General features: G+C 50.6%; 1 non-coding gene across 1 annotated transcript; it reads left to right on the forward strand.

The window, feature by feature from the left end:
* Window positions 1-10,914: 10,914 nt before the first annotated feature.
* On the forward strand, window positions 10,915-11,020 carry LOC149753304 (small nucleolar RNA R71). The gene has a single exon (XR_016395811.1). It is a non-coding gene; the product is annotated as a small nucleolar RNA R71 (small nucleolar RNA).
* Window positions 11,021-17,258: the final 6,238 nt, after the last annotated feature.

Consider the following 17,258-nt stretch of genomic DNA (forward strand, 5'->3'; position numbering starts at 1 on the left):
ATCCGAGGGTTAGGCCTCAGGAAATTCTTCCGGCGCTAAGCCAGGCATCCGAGGGTTAGGCCTCAGGAAATTCTTCCGGCGCTAAGCCAGGCATCCGAGGGTTAGGCCTCAGGAAATTCTTCCGGCGCTAAGCCAGGCATCCGAGGCCTAACTTGGTTAGGCCTCAGGAAATTCTTCCGGCGCTAAGCCAGGCATCCGAGGGTTAGGCCTCAGGAAATTCTTCCGGCACTAAGCCAGGCATCCGAGGGTTAGGCCCCAGGAAATTCTTCCGGCGCTAAGCCAGGCATCCGAGGGTTAGGCCTCAGGAAATTCTTCCGGCGCTAAGCCAGGCATCCGAGGGTTAGGCCTCAGGAAATTCTTCCGGCGCTAAGCCAGGCATCCGAGGGTTAGGCCTCAGGAAATTCCGCTCGTTGGTCGGCCGAGGCTGGCGCAAGCCGAGGCGACCGGTCGGGGCTTCAGGCTAGTCTGCTCCCGGGATGATCATCGGGTTAGCCTGGCATCCAAGGACCGAGCCTCGGGAAATTCCGCTCGTTGGTCGGCCAAGGCTGGCGCAAGCCGAGGCGACCGGTCGGGGCTTCAGGCTAGTCTGCTCCCGGGATGATCATCGGGTTAGCCTGGCATCCAAGGGCCGAGCCTCGAGAAATTTCGCTCGTTGGTCGGCCAAGGCTGGCGCAAGCCGAGGCGACCGGTCGGGGATTCAGGCTAGTCTGCTCCCGGAATGATCATCGGGTTAGCCTGGCATCCAAGGGCCGAGCCTCGGAAAATTCCGCTCGTTGGTCGGCCAAGGCTGGCGCAAGCCGAGGCGACCGGTCGGGGCTTCAGGCTAGTCTGCTCCCGGGATGATCATCGGGTTAGCCTGGCATCCAAGGGCCGAGCCTCGGGAAATTCCGCTCGTTGGTCGGCCAAGGCTGGCGCAAGCCGAGGCGACCGGTCGAGGCTTCAGGCTAGTCTGCTCCCGGGATGATCATCGGGTTAGCCTGGCATCCAAGGGCCGAGCCTCGGGAAATTCCGCTCGTTGGTCGGCCAAGGCTGGCGCAAGCCGAGGCGACCGGTCGGGGCTTCAGGCTAGTCTGCTCCCGGGATGATCATCGGGTTAGCCTGGCATCCAAGGGCCGAGCCTAGGGAAATTCCGCTCGCTGGTCGTGCGCCTGTCGCTCGCCGCCCGATGGGATTTTTCCATGGCCAGTTGCGATTGTATTTCTCCTCCTCTCCAAGCGTCGCCTGGGGAACACCAGATGGGCATTAAGTGCTAATTAAGGGGTTACCTGGGAAATCGGATCGCCAGTTGCTGCTTGCGAGGAGTGTCAGTTAAGCGGCCGCGATACGCGCGTTCTTCGAGGCGGATGCGGCTTGGGGCGCGAGCGGAGATACGTGGACCTAGGGGTACAGGCCACCCGGAGTGTCCTGCACAAAAAATGCGATTAAGGAGAATGACGCTTAGGAAATCGCGGGAAGATACGCCTTGAGAGCCGGATCGGCTCCGGATTCAATGCGCCCGCATTTATTGGAGCCACCCGTATCGGAACGACCGGGGGGCCGCAGTTTGGCTATAAATATAGGTGCAGGTGCGATAGAGCCTGCCAAGCTGGAGCTGTTCAGGTTGCCATGGATCGTGGGCCTCCTCTCCGGCGCATGGTTGAGAGACCCCTGCCGAAGGAACGGGAGGCGCGCCCTTCGCGACTTCCGCCAACTAGCCGTTTCATCTGGGATCAACAAGGAGGTTCTCCCCGGCGGAACTCCGCTCTAGGCGTTTCATCCGGGATCACGTCTCCCCTCCTTGAAGTTCGGCCTCCCGATTGAGCTCCGCACCAGGTGCTTGATCCGGGACCGCGCCTCCATATGCTCTTCCCCCTTGTATTCCTTCTCTCCCCTAACACTGGGGAGGACCGGAATATCCCTTGGAGGTGGCGTTCCCCTGGAGGCAGCGGGAGCTTCGTCTGCGGCGGCTCCTCATCCTCTTCGTGGGGCGTGGATGGCGCCTCCGGTTGGAGGCAGTGTGGACTTCTCCTTCGTCCACTTCTTCTTCATCCGCGCCGGCTCTTCGTCTCTTTCGTGAGACGCCGATGGCGCCTCCGGTTGGAAGCACCCACTTCCGACGGGATTGCAACCGCTTCAGATGGAGGTTTCGGGATCCCAGATCTTCAGCTCCTCGGAGTCTCCACCTCTTCTTTACTTTCTTTACACCCTAATTCCCCTCTGGGAATTCCTTGTAATCACACGAGCACGCCGTTGTAACCAGAAATTATTGAAATGCAAAGTGTTATACATTTTTGAACTGTCTTTCTGGCATCTTCGTTCTACTGGTAATACATCCGCAGGTTAGCGGAATTCCAGCTCCTTAGAATTTCTCGACCATCTAGGGCCTCCAACTGGTAGGAGCCAGGTCGGTTTACCCAGCGAACCTTATATGGGCCTTCCCAATTTGGCGCTAGCTTCCCACCTTCCGCAGGTCGAGATGCTTTAGCTCGCCTTAGCACCAGATCTCCGATTCTGAAAAGCTTCGGTCGGACCTTGGAGTTGTAATATCGGGCCACCCTCCGCTGATACATCGCCATCCGAACCTGCGCCATTTCCCTCGCTTCTTCCAAGAGATCCAGGTTCCCTCGGAGTTGTTCCGAATTGGCCTCGGGTCGGTGCGCGGCCACCCGAGGTGAGGGGAGTCCGAGCTCCACGGGGACAACGGCTTCCGTGCCATAGGTTAGGCTGAAAGGCGTCTCCCCGGTAGGGGTCCGATGCGTGGTCCGATACGCCCAAAGGACATTCTCGAGTTCTTCGACCCAAGCTTGCCCCGTCCGACCGATTCGCGCTTTGATTCCTTGGAGGATTGTCCGATTTGTGACCTCGGCCTCGCCGTTGGTTTGGGGATGCGACACAGATGTGAACCGATGCTCGATCCCGAACTCCTCGCAGAAGTCACGGAAATGCTTGTTGTCGAACTGTCGCCCATTATCCGAGATGAGGACCCGAGGTACCCCAAATCGGACAATGATGTTCTTCTTCACGAACTTCCGGACTTGCACCTCCGTGATAGTGGCCAGCGGCTCTGCCTCCACCCACTTGGTGAAGTAGTCGATTGCAACAATCAAAAATTTCCGCTGAGCTGAAGCGACGGGGAATGGTCCGAGGATATCCATTCCCCACTGGGCGAAGGGCCAGGGTGCAGTGATTGGTGCCAAGGGGACAGAAGGGACTCTCTGGACGTTGGCGTGGCGCTGGCAGGCGTCGCATTTCCGTACATGATCCTTTGAGTCCTCCAACAAGGTAGGCCAATAATAGCCTTGCCTCATGATCTTGTGCGCCAAGGACCTAGCCCCCAAGCGGGATCCGCAAACGCCTTCGTGGACTTCGCCGAGGACGTAGGCCGCTTCCGAGGGGCGGAGGCACTTTAAGAGGGGGGCGGTGAACGAGGTCCGATATAGCCTCCCTTCGTTGAGTACGTAGTGGGCGGACTTCATAACAAGTCGCCGAGCTTGATCTTCGTCTTCAGGGAGGATCCCTTCGGCGAGGTAGGCGACAAGCGGGTCCATCCAAGACGGCTCCGGGTCAATCGCCATCACCGCTCCAGCCTCGCCGATGCTCGGGGCATCCAGGGTCTCCAGGTAGATCGCCCTCGACAAGTTGTGCGCGTCTGCGCTCACTAAGCGGGACAGCCTGTCGGCCCTGGCATTTTTACTTCTTGGGACCTGCTGGATGTCGACACTGCCGAGGTCGGGAATGAGTGCTTGCACCTTCCGGACGTAATTCTGCATGGTCGGGTTCCGGGCTTCGAACTCCCCACGGACCTGCCCGACCACCAGCTGGGAGTCGGTGAAGACCTTCAGGCGCCGGATGCCGAGCTCCTTGGTGAGTTTGAGTCCCGTGACTAGGGCCTCATACTCCGCCTCGTTGTTGGTCACTGGAAATCCGAACCTCAAGGCATACTCGGCTATCACTCCATCAGGGCTGGTGAGGACCAGCCCGGCCCCTCCACCTTCGGGGTTCGACGACCCATCGGTGTGAAGCGTCCAAATCGGGAGGTCGAGGCTAGGTGTTTCCGGCGACCTAGGTTCCGCCTCCTGCACCGTGCACTCAGCGAGGAAATCTGCGAGCGCCTGGGCCTTGATAGCGGGTCGGGGCTGGTAGCGGATGTCGAACTCACCAAGTTCTACTGCCCACTTCACCAGCCGTCCTGCATTCTCAGGATTGCTGAGGATCTGCCGCAGCGGTTGATCGGTCAAGAGGGTGACAGAATGGGCCTGGAAATAGGGGCGAAGCCTCCTGGTCGCGGTCCGCAACGCGAAGGCGATCTTTTCAGCCTTCATATACCGCGTCTCGGCATCCCGTAAGACCCGGCTGATGTAGTACACAGGCTTCTGGAACTTTGCCTCTTCCCGAACCAGTACCGCACTGACTGCGGTTGGGGAGACCGCCAGATAAAGGTAGAGCATCTCCCCTTCTTGCGGCTTGGACAGCAGGGGAGGAGACGCCAAGTATTCCTTGAGCTGGTCGAATGCTGCTTGACATTCGGTCGTCCAGAGGAAGTCTTTCGGGCGTTTCAACACCTTGAAGAAAGGTTGGCAGCGTTCGGCCGACTTTGCCACAAATCGTCCGAGCGCGGCGACCCTCCCAGCGAGCTCCTGAACCTCCTTCACTTTGGTCGGAGGGGACATATCTTGGATGGCCTTGATTTTGTCAGGGTTGGCTTCGATCCCCCACTGGTTGACAATGAAACCGAGGAACCTCCCGGCCGAAGCGCCAAAGGCGCACTTCGCTGGGTTCAGCTTCATGCGAAACTTCCGCAGGGTGGCAAAAGTCTCCTCCAGATCCGCGATGTGCTGGTCTGCATGGCGGCTCTTCACCAGCATATTGTCCACGTACACCTCCATGTTCCGGCCGATTTGCTCTTTGAAGATTTTGTTGACGAGGCGCTGGTAAGTGGCGCCAGCATTCTTCAGACTGAAGGGCATTACCTTGTAACAGTACAGCCCCCGGTCTGTTATAAAAGCAGTTTTCTCCTCGTCCTGTGGAGCCATCATTATCTGGTTGTAGCCGGAGAAGGCGTCCATGAAAGACAGCAGCTGATATCCGGAAGTCGCGTCGACCAGTTGGTCTATCCGCGGAAGCGGAAAGCTATCCTTGGGGCATGCCTTGTTCAGGTCGGTGTAGTCGACGCACATCCTCCACTTTCCGCTCGCCTTCCGGACAAGTACGACATTTGCCAGCCATTCGGGGTAGCTGACCTTCCTTATGAATCCTGCCTCCAAGAGCTTGTCTACCTCCTGGTCGACCACTCGGATCCGATCTGGGGCACAGTGTCTCTTCTTCTGCTTTACTGGTCGGTGGGTTGGGTCGACGTTGAGGGCATGAGAAATGACCTCCGGGTCGATCCCAGCTACATCGGCCGCCGACCAGGCAAATACATCGGCGTTGGCTCGGAGGAATTCCACCAACCGAGCCCGAGCTCCCGGGTCGAGATTGGTGCCGACCCGGACCGTCCGGTCCGGGCGACCTTCCTCGAGGGGAACTTCGATCACACCTTCGGCCGGCTCCCCGTGCCGCAAGGCCACCTCGTCTCTGGCGTCGAGGGACTCGACGCTTAAGGCTTCTACGGGCTTCTTCCCTTTGAGAGTTGCTAAGAAACATTGCCTTGCGGTCGGTTGGTCACCTCGGACCTCTCCAATCCCGGCCGCCGTGGGGAACCGCATGAGCAAGTGGTACGTTGAGACCACCGCGCGAAGGGCGTTCAGTCCGGGTCGTCCGAGGATAGCGTTGTAGGCCGAGGGAACACGGACGACCAAGAACCCGAGCCGCACCGTGGCTTCTGCGGGTGCAACGCCCGCAGTCACAGGCAGCTCAACGACACCTTCGGCCGAGACAGCGTCTCCAGTGAATCCTATGAGGGGGGTGGATGTTTTGTGCAACAATTGTCTGGACAAGCTCATCTTTTGGAAGGCCTCGTAAAACAAAATATCAGCTGAGCTTCCACTATCCACAAGAACACGCCTTACATCATAGTTTGCCATAGTGAGGGAGATCACCATGGCGTCGTCGTGGGGGGTCTGAACCCCCTTTACATCTTCATCACAAAAAGTGATTACATTACCGACCCTCTGCCTCTTTGCGACGGCTGCCCTTGATGCTTCAGTCGAGCCCCCCGCGTTCCTCTCGGGCCGGGGGCAGCCCCCAGTGATAGTATGGATCACGCCCGCGACGGGTCGATTCTGCTCCCGAGGCTCCGGAGGGGCCGGGTCGGCCGGACGCGAGTCTGCGGGGGGACGTCGGTCGTTCACGTATCGACCGAGACGCCCTCGGCGGATGAGAGCCTCGATCTCGTCCCGAAGCTGGAAGCAGTCTTCGGTGTCGTGGCCGTGGTCCCGGTGGTACTCACAGTACGCCCGAGAGGGCCTCCTCCCAGGGATCTTCTTCATCTGTCTCGGGACCGGGAGGTCCTCTCGCCCCTTGATTTCCATGAGGATCTGGGCCCGGGGAGTCAGGAGAGGAGTGTACCGGTTGAAACGTCGGGGCGGAGAACGAGGGCGTAGGGCGCCGTGGTTCCTCGCCGGCGACGGGCTTCTACGCCGACGTTGAGGCGTCGGGCTCCTCCCCTGGCGTGCCTCTTTTCGCCTTTTCTTCCCGAGCTTTGGAGGGATCTCGGCGGCCTCCTTGCTCCGGTGGGCGGCCGCCTCCTCGGCGTCCGCATACTGGTTCGTCCGGGACAACAGCTCCGGGAAGCTCCACGGCAGGCGTTTGTCCAGGGAGAAGGTGAGTCTGCCCTTTCGGAAGCCACGCTTCAGGGCTGAAAGAGCCACCTCCTGGCTCAGGTTCCGGACTTCCAACGTAGCCTTGTTGAAGCGGGTAAGATAATCCCGCAAGCTTTCTCCCTCGTTTTGCCGGACATCAAAGAGGGAGTCGGAGACCAGTCGCCGCCGGCTACTGACGGCGAAATGGGTGATGAAGAGGCGGGTAAACTGATCGAAGGACTGGATCGAGTTAGCCTCCAAGCCGGCAAACCACGCCCTTGTCGGGCCACGGAGGGTCGCCGGAAAAGCCTTGCAGAGGAGAGGACCTGATGCTCCGTGGAGGAGCATAAGGGTCCTGAAACTCTCGACGTGATCCCGCGGGTCCGCCGTCCCGTCATAGGGCTCGATCGCCGGCATTTTAAACCCCGGCGGATTCGGGGTCCGCAGGATCCTCGAGGCAAGCGCCGGTTGGGAGGAGATCTCCAAGTCGGCGAAGGGATCTTTAGAGTGGCCCTTCAGGACCTGGAGTTGTCGGTGGAGATCGTCCACCCGCCGGTCCAGGGAGCGCGACCGATGGGTGGGAGACAAGGAGCACCGAGAGGGGGACCGACTGGAGCGCGGGTTCCTTGAGGACTGGGGGGTCTGGGAACGCGCCCGGGCCCGCCTCTCGTACCCCGCGCAGCTTCGATGGGACGGTCCCGGCAAAATGGACCGTGCTCGAGAATCTTCCTCGCGCCGGCGCTCCTCCCCATGGGAGAGGAAGGAGCGCGGGTTAAGGAGGACAGGTGAGCGCTCAGGGAGCAGCGGCTCCTGGGCCCGCTGCGGCGCCCGAGACATCACACCCTGCAGGTTCTGCACCGCCTCCGCGAGGGTGCGAACCTGCTGGGCTAACTGGTCGAACTGAGCGGCTTCGACCATCTGAATCGGGGGTGGAACGGTGGAGTGTTGCTGAGAATGTGTTGGAGACGCAGCGGCCTCCCGGCCGGAGGCGCGAGAGGCCCCGCGACCGGAGGCATTGGAAGCTCCACGACCACCTCGCCGTGCCATTACGATCGCTCTAAGATTCGGGCCCTTCCTCTAGCGCCAACTGTTGCTGGTGGTCCAAACCGAGAACGATTGGCACAGCGGTGTGAACGGGATTCCGTCTGAGCTGCCTTGGTTGATGTTGATTGTGCTCCACCTTCCACCGGGAAACCTGCAAGCAAGCCTCGCACCACTACTGGGGTAGTGGGGGCCCTCCGACGATCAAGTCAGAGGAGATTGGAGGAGAAGGAGAGATAATTGCAGGTAGTAGGAGAATGCTCTGGAAGTTCTTGCTTACCTCCCCCCTTCTCCCCCCCGCAGCATATATACCAGGCTGGGGGGTCCTTCGGGGGGGTTGGTCATCGTGTGGCACGATGGAGTTGCCACTGACATGGCCGTTACAGGGCGTCGTGGGGCAGCGCTGGGTACGGCCGTGACAGGGTGTAGTGGAGCTCCGCCTTGTACGGCTGTTACAGGAGATCGTGGAGCAGCGCCGGATACGACCGTTGCAGGGACAGAGGGTCGTGGCGTGCTTCAGGGGAACAGCCTGTCGTTGTCGAGAGGTTGCCGACTCGGGATCGGATTGCTGGATCAAGGGGCAGCCGACTCGGGGTCGGGCTGCGAAGCCGGAGATATCCGACTCGGAGTCGGATTGCTGGATCAAGGGGCAGCCGACTCGGGGTCGGGCTGCGAAGCCGAAGATATCCGACTCGGGGTCGGGTTACTGGATCAAGGGGCAGCCGACTCGGGGTCGGGCTGCGAAGCCGAAGATATCCGACTCGGGGTCGGGTTACTGGATCAAGGGGCAGCTGTAGTCTTCTTGGGCGCGCGTGTCGGTCACGTGGGGCATGGTGGCTGAGTTCCCCCGTAACATATACTTTGTGTGTTTATTATTTCAGCACTAAAGCATAGCAATTAGGTTTTTTTTTATATATTTAAAAATACGAAAATGTAAAAAGTTCTTCAAAAATTCGAATCCTATACCTCCCAACCTAGATCAGACATTGTCCTCAATATTTTTTTTTTACTTTAAACATATTATATTAATATATATATATATATATATTTTATTATTTATTATTATTATTATTATTTTTATTTTGGATGAAAATATGATGCATATGGAGGATAGAAGCATTGTACCTTAGTTGCATCAGTAATATGAGGACACCTGAAAAAAATGTGATAAGAAAATATGCAAAAATAACCTATGAAAATTGGGTTGCCTCCCAACAAGCGCTAAGTTTAACGTCTTCAGCCAGACGCAGTACATCTTTATCAAATCATACCGGGTTCATGCGGAGTTCTCCAAGAAAGAAAATTCGTGGGAAACTGATTGTCGGGCAGAAAGTTGACTGCTTCTATGGTCTTTTCTATATCAAAGTCAAAATGGGCCAAGCATATTTTTAGAGGGTCATCTGCCAAAATATAGGGAAGGGCTTCTTCTACAAGATCGTCCATTTTGTCTATTAGGAAGCACTCAACTTTCTTTGCGGGTTGATCAGAGGCACGAAATATATTTAACTTGACTTTCATATTCCCAAAAGATATATTCATTACCCCAGTTCTACAATTTATACTCGCATTGGCTGTAGCTAAAAAGGGACGCCCAAGGATCACGGGGATTTGTTTCTTAGGATTAGGCTCATGTTCCATATCAAGAATGATAAAATCTACTGAAAAATAGAATTTGTCTACCTTGACAAGAACATCTTCAATTATCCCACGTGGTATTTTTACAGATCGATCAGCCAATTGAAGGGATACCGAGGTTGGTTTTAACTCACCTAACCCAAGTTTCTCATAAACTGAGTAAGGTAAAAGGTTGACACTTGCCCCTAGATCTAAGAGTACTCGATCAATGAAATTATTTCCTAAGACACAGGAGATGGTGGGAGCACCAGGATCTTTGAATTTTGGAGGGGTGTTGTGTTGGAGGATGGAGCTCACTTGTTCAGTTAGAAAGACCTTGTTAGGCACATGTGTCCTAGATTTTCGTTTCTGTGTACAAAGGTCTTTGAGAAATTTGGCATAAGATGGAACTTGTCTAATAGCATCAAGAAGCGGGAGGTTGATTTTGACTTGTTTGAAAACCTCCATCATCTCCTCTAGTGAAGTTTCTTTTTTGCCAAAGGGAGAGGGTGAATTGAGGGCATCAGGAAATGGGACCTTTGGAATGTGAGTTGTGGCAGATGGTGGACTAGTTGAAGAAGAAGAAGGTTTTGGATTTTCATGTGATACATTTCTCTCTTCTTCTTTACCTTCGTTGTTGTTTTCCTCCCCAATCTTATTGTCTACTACACGTCCACTCCTTAGGGTAGTCAGAGCATTGGCCTGTTCATGATGAATTTTATTCGGTTGATTTTCTTGAGCCATGTATTGTCCCCTAGGATTACTCACTGGTTGGCTTGGAAGCTTTCCTTCCTCTCGCTTGTTCAGTGCATTAGCTAGTTGCCCCATTTGGGATTCTAGCTTGGCGATGGATTGCGTGTGAGAGTGCACCAATTGTGTAATAGTTTCCAAACCTTGAAGGGAGGTCAACACTTTCTCCTCAAAGGCTGTGTTTTTATGGGGTGGAGGAGGAGTGTGTTGAAATTGAGTCGAAGGACAGTAGGGATTAACATTCTGGAATGGTTGATAGTTTTGGAAATAAGGTTGGGAAGTATTGAGAGTCTGCTGCTTCCAAGAGAAATTCGGATGGTTGCGCCATCCCGGGTTGTAAGTGGTAGAATATGGATCATTACCGGGTCGGGATTGCGTTTGGGCAACATTTACTTGTTCTTGCACAAATTCAGGGAATTGTGCTGCCGAAGGGCACTCAAAAACAGTATGAGACGGATTAGAACAGAGAGCACACACTTGTGCTTGGAAAAAGTTTGGAAGCTGTTCTTTAGACATTAGCTGGTCCAACTTGCGGGATAGTGCATCTACTTTGTCAGATAGACCTATGGATTGGCTAACTTCATATATGGTTCCTTTTCTTTGAGAACTCGGGGGTGCTTGACGAGCAGAGGAGGCATGGTGGAGGGAATTTTTATTAAGGTTCTCAAATAATTGCCATGCCTCATGTTCACTTTTAAGCATGAAAGTACCCCCACAAGAAGCATCAACCATTTGACGGTTTCGTTCAGACAATCCGTCATAAAAACATTGCACTAATTGCCACTTGGGTATTTGATGATGCGGGCATTTACGGATTAGGTCCCGAAATCTCTCCCAGGTTTCATGAAATTCTTCTCCATCGGTTTGGGAGAAGCTTGTGATGGCACGTCTAAACTGGTTCGTTCTTCCTATGGGAAAGTATTTTTTAAGAAATTCTTGTTGCATTTGATCCCAGGAAGGAATTGAATTAGCCTCTAAAGAATTCAGCCATTGCTTGGCTCTGTCTTTAAGGGAGAAGGGGAATAATCTAAATTTCAGAGCATCATCAGTGAAGTTCTGAATCTTGACAGTGGTGCAAATCTCAAGAAGTTCATCTAGGTGTTTATATGGGTCTTCGTTGGTGAGCCCGTAAAAAGATGGGAGCATTTGGATCACACTAGACTTTATTTCATATTGTACAGCTGCTACTTTAGGTAATCGAATGCAAGATGGAGAAGTGTAAATGGTGGGAGTAAAGTACTCCCTCAGGAGTTTGGGTTGTTCTTCAGCCATCTCAGGAGGTGGAGCAGATCCTATGGTTCTATTGGTACGGATTTCGGCTCGAAGGATCCTAATAGAACGCTCTATTTCAGGGTCAAAAGGTACTAATTCTGGAGATCTGGAACGACACCCTAGCATGCACTAAAACTCTTCTGATCAGTCAAGTGCAGTCAAGCATGCATTAAAAGAAACACTTCAAATCCTTATGTTTGCCCTAAAATCACTAGACAGCTCCTAACTGGTTTGAAGAGGGCACCTAAGCCTCCAATTCGGTCTAATGAACTGAGTTGACCAGGTAAGCTCCCAGGTAAGTGGGGGGGTCACGATGCGTTGCAAAGGTCCCACTTAAAAACCACTTGCCTCGAACAGATTAACTGTCTCCCTTGGGACAAAGCTTGCCTAGACATCAACTGAGCCACAGAGCGAAATTGGTGCAACTTTCGGTGATCTTCGTCCTATTGAGCTCGAATGTCCCTAGGGGCCAACGTCTAATTGATTTTAATTAAAGTGATAGCTCTGTGAGAATTGATTCACCTAATTTGGGCAAGAATCTGGTGATGAAATCCAGTTCTTATCTTGTTGGGGTGATTGCCCTTACTTTGTGTGGATTAATTAGTGTATGTGTATCAAGCATGCATTCACACTTTTACTAAAATTAAAATCAAACAATCACCACAATATTTCAGGCTAATTGGGAATCAATTTAAATAAGAAAGGTTTAGATGTTACCAAAGAAAATTTCCCCAGCAATTTTTTTATTTTAAAGCAAACCTCTACAGCATTCCTTTTCCAGCGGTTCCCATTTTGATCGTCCCAAATTTTCTCTTTGATTCCTGAATAAAAGAAAATTCCAAAATTAGCAAGAGAGAAAAAGGAGATAAGAAAAGTAAAAAAAAATAGAAAATATTTTTATTTTATTTTAGATATATATATTATTATTTTATTTATTATTTATTTATTTTTTTTTGAATTTTTTTTTAAAAGAAAAACACTACGCTAGCAATCCCCGGCAACGGCGCCAAAAATTGATAGTCAACTTTAAAGACCACGCAATAGCACGTATCTAGTAGGATAGTGATTACGGGTATCGATCCATAGGGATTGGGGTATAGTTATTTTTCTTTAAAAATAATTGAAAAAGGAGAATTTGTAAAGAAAATTAAACTAGAAATTTAATAAGAAATGCAATTACAATGATATCAGTTTGGGAGAACCTAGGGCAAGGAATTCACCACTAACATCAGAACAAGGGTTATTTATAATTTATTTCGTTCTTGGATTAACATGCAAATTGGCTACAAGCCTAATAAGCATTTGAATAGAAATTCACAAAAGTAATTTAGGCATAATCCATCTTCAGTTGGCATGAAATGTCTACCCTAATCTAAGGTGGCAGCACATCGCATCTTCCCTAAGCATGGACTATCTTATATTTACTTAGTGATCATGAAGAACAGTTGTATAAACTTCACATTTAAAATCACAGAAATTAAACATGAAATAAAAGAAGATATTCATTAAAAACAATAAGTTCATACAACTCCAAGAATATAAAATAAAATATAAAACCCATGTCCCTTTGTTAGGGCTGCATCCAGCCCTAGAGAGGAGATCAGCCTTTCATGGAGTGGTGGACGGCAGCAGCAGCACAGCAGCGGGCTCCCATTCCTTCCTTCTCTTTCTCCTTTGAAATATTCCCAAAATAGCCAAACCTCCCTCCCTCCTCTGTTTTTTTATTGTCGTGGTAACTCCCTGAGAAGAGCCAAGCTCTTCTTCTCCCGGTGGGGAACTTGGCCTCTGAGGAGAGATGGATTTCAAGGGGTCCGTCTCCTCCCCTTTTATAGCTGCAAGCTCTCCCTCCCTCCTCCTTATTCCTCGTCGAGATAAGGATAGATCGAAGGGGATGAAGCTGCGAATCCTTGCTTGATCTTCGGACCCGTTGAGCATTCTGTTCACGGCTGAAGAAGTTTGGAGGCTTGCAGTGAATGCCGTGAAGCTCGGGATGCAGTTATTTGGAAGGATCTCGGATGATGATGGGATGCTCGGATTGTTAGAATTTGAAGTTTTATCTGTGGATAACAGAAGGCTGGATCGCATGGAAGGAATTCATCCGTGAACGTTGGGGAAGACATGCGGAGCAGGGGCTGTTTCCAAGGTAGCAGGGAGGGATTCACGGGATGGTTGAAGACGTTGAGAGGATCTCAGATCTGTTCCAAAGCCTGGGAAAACTGTGGATCGGTTGGGTGTTACGAAGGTGCTGGGCTGATTCGGATAAGAATGTTCCTCTGTTCCGTTTCCGAAACAGAGGAAGGCTGCAGTTGAAGCTTGCGGATGATGGAGCCAATCTCACGGCTATGTGGAGATGCCGGAAGAATCGGGATGCTGATCCGAGTGATCACGGGATGAGGATGGATCATAGAGAGATTTGGAAAGTGCTGGATTAGAGCGGGACTTGACGTCTATCCGGATGCTGGGAAGCTTGAATTCTGTTCGTGGGTCACGGGAGGATGAACTCGAATTGGTTGGGAACAGGGATTTGGAAGATGCTGCCGTTGGCTTGGTTCGGGAGGAATCAGACGTTGGCATGCATCGCTGATGGTTGATAACAGGGAGATATGAATCTAGTTGGGATTGGTCGGTTGAAGGTTCTGGTTGGATGCGGGATCACGAATGTGATGCGGAGGAATAACGAGATGAAGCTATATCTACAATCGGCTGGGAGCATGAACAGAGGAGTTTGTTCGGATACGGGAGAAGAGAATGAGGCTTGGTTTTAGATGAATGTCTTGAATGCATGGGAGCTGGGAAGGGAGTGATTCCGGAGGGAGGTTGAAGAAGTTAGCTTAGGCTTATCCATGAGATAAGGATGAAGTCGGATCACGGAGAAGATGGGATCCGTAGCAGGGGAGTTTGGTTTGTTCAATGGGATACGGGAGCTGGGAGATGGTTGGAGCGTGTGGAGTGAATGGAGCTTTAGGATTTGTGCAAATATGTTGGTATGCTTTGAGATTGGAGGGATAAATAATTGAAGGGATTTTATTGTTTTGAGATTAAAATAGGAGAGTTGGATCATATGGAAAAAATTGGAACGAATGGGAATAAATTTAGGTGAACGTGTGAGGAGTCATTAAGCACTGGGCTTTGGAGAAGAGTTCTTGGAGTCGACTCTGGAGGATGATGCAGTGTCCATTTAGGCTTTACCTAATTGAGCTCGACTCGACCTGCATGCATTAAGCTTAATCAATAAATAATCAAATCAAACTTGAATTACCTTGGATAATTTATTAAAATGCAATCATGAAGGTAATACATTTTTTGGTTGAATTTACAAAATATGTGAATTAAAATAATGATAAGTGCTATGAATAAGATATTAATTTATGCATTATTTAGCACTTATCAGTCGCCTCGGCGCTTTACGGGGACATCTCGGCTTGTTTGCGCTTTTTGCATGGGGACGACTCCGCTGCCTTGGGGACGACTCCGCCGTTATATCTCCGAAAAACATGTCTTCTGGAATTTTCTGAGAGAGTCGACTCCGCTCTTTCAGGGGACGTCTCCGCTGCCTTATCACTGAAAAAGACATCCTCTGGAATACCCTGAGAGAGCCGACTCCGCTACCTCGGGGACGACTCGGGAAGTCTGCTTTTTACTTGCGGGGACGACTCCTCGTCCTGTGGAGACGGCTCGCGCGCATCTCTTGAAATTGGTCTTTCTGCCGCCTCTGAGAGAGTCGACTCCGCAGAGTCAGGAGTCGACTCCGACCCTGCGAGACGCCTCGCCAGGTGCCGGAGACGTCTCCAGACGTGCCAATTCTTCCTGTTCGTGCCAGAGACGTCTCTGTGACAAATCGGAGACGTCTCGGCTGTCCCTGATCTGTTTTCTTCATCTCAAAAATTCTTCAATAAATCCTTGAAAAATATGGGAACTTGCCTAGACATTTCTTAACAATATTCTTAATTAAACACCTGAAATCCTCAAATAAATTGTTAAGATAAAGAGAATTATACTCTAGTGTTTTGTGTTCATCAAAATCCATTAGGGGGTCAACACGACTCAATCCACACTTTGCTGCAACTCAAGGTTAGATTCATCCAAATAAACAATGAAATGCATTTATACAAATATACTGAGAGTAACAGACTTATAAATGAAGTATCGAATTAACTTGTAGCATACTCTTGATTATTGCTTGTTAATCATCAAAATAACACTATCATCCTCAATCTCTCCCTTTTTGATGATTACAAAATATAGAGTATGAGCCTATTGATACTTATCTTAAAATCAGTTTTTAAAAGGGCTCAAGTTGCTGAATTTCAGCTTTTCAAATATGAGAGTGAAGTCTCCCCCTATATCATTCAAATGTTTCCAATTTGACTTTTTGAATTGCTCCCCCTTTCATTTATATTTCATTAAAGATGAAACTCCAAAAATTTGAGATAAAGCATGAGTTTCAGGTTATGTATCGAGGTGTGAAAGGTGCGTGCCAAATTCTGAAATTCTATGTGCCAAATTCTGAAATTCAATAGAAATTTTAGATTTGATCATTTTCATTGTTACAAATTGCACCCCCTTAAATGTATATGCTTTCCCATTATAATTTTCAATTTGTTTTACAACTTATTTCTCTTTTCTTACACAACTTATTTCTCTTTCTTTACTTCGCTCCCTTTTTGTTATCATCAAATAGGTGCATGGGAATAGACACAATAAATAACAAATATTCAAACTTCATTGATCAAAATAGGAATATTTTAGTACAATCATGCCAAAAACAAAAGCAGATACAATGTTCCTCAATCAAAGTTCAAAATACATGATAAACACAAAATACATATGAGAACTAGATACCTATCCTAGGCTCTAAACAGAAATACTAATATCAGCCTAGGGAGTATCTAATGGCTGGGATCTAGTCCTCATCCTCCTAGTGTACGTGGCGAGGGGAGGTCAAGCCTGATGAGACTGAGTCTGGCGTGGAGCATAGTGAGCTGGATGACTCTGTGCCGAAATCTCTGACTCAGCAGCCTGTGGCACAGATGGTCCATGAGTCTCTCTCTCTCCGTAGAGCTTCTATCTGCTCCCTCAGATCACTGATCTCAGCAGACATGATATCTAGTCGGCTCGTCAGCCCATCAGTGATAGTCCTTGCCTGAGCTGACATAAGTTCAGTCATCCTACTCCAGAACTCATCTGTATGTCCCGCAGGAACAGATGACGATGGTCCAGCCTCAGAAGGTGCAGTAGGATGATCCATATGCTCCTCATCCTCAGGGATAGGGTCTCCAATATCTGGTGCATCACCCTCTGGTGCATCACCCTGAATCCCTGCTCTAGTGTGAATCCACTGCCCGTTCACTTTCTCATAGCCCATGCGGATAAGTGATCGTGTAGTGTATGTATCAGTAAAAAGTAGATGCCTGGATACCTCCCCCTCGACAGATATGTCGTGCTGTCGGAAGATCAAGGTGAGTATCATACCATAAGGCAGGGATACTCTGGAGTTGCAGATCACCTTCCTCATCTGCCTCAGGATCATGGCCGGGAGATTCAGAGAAATACCCTGAATAATATGCTCCATCACTACTAGATCTCGCTCTGTGATGAGATCGAATCTCCCGCTCTTCGGAAATAAAATTCTATTTATGATGCTGAGCAATAACCTCATTTCTACAGAAAGAGAGCTTGCTATTACCTTCTCGGAAAAGTCGAAGTCTTCATTCTCCATTATCAACTGCAGGGCTCTCATCTTGTTTTCTGGCTTTTCTGGAGTTGCTCCTTCGCAGGAGAGATGAAGCAACTCACTCAAACTCTCCTCGGAAACTCGAACCCTAACTCCTCGAACTTCCGAAATGAGCCCTCCCATTCCAG

The sequence above is a fragment of the Phoenix dactylifera genome, chromosome 6 (genome assembly GCF_051530095.1).
Source record: "Phoenix dactylifera cultivar Ajwa chromosome 6, Ajwa_hap1_PhDact_Kaust_v1.1, whole genome shotgun sequence".
NCBI classification, from domain to species: Eukaryota; Viridiplantae; Streptophyta; class Magnoliopsida; order Arecales; family Arecaceae; genus Phoenix; species Phoenix dactylifera.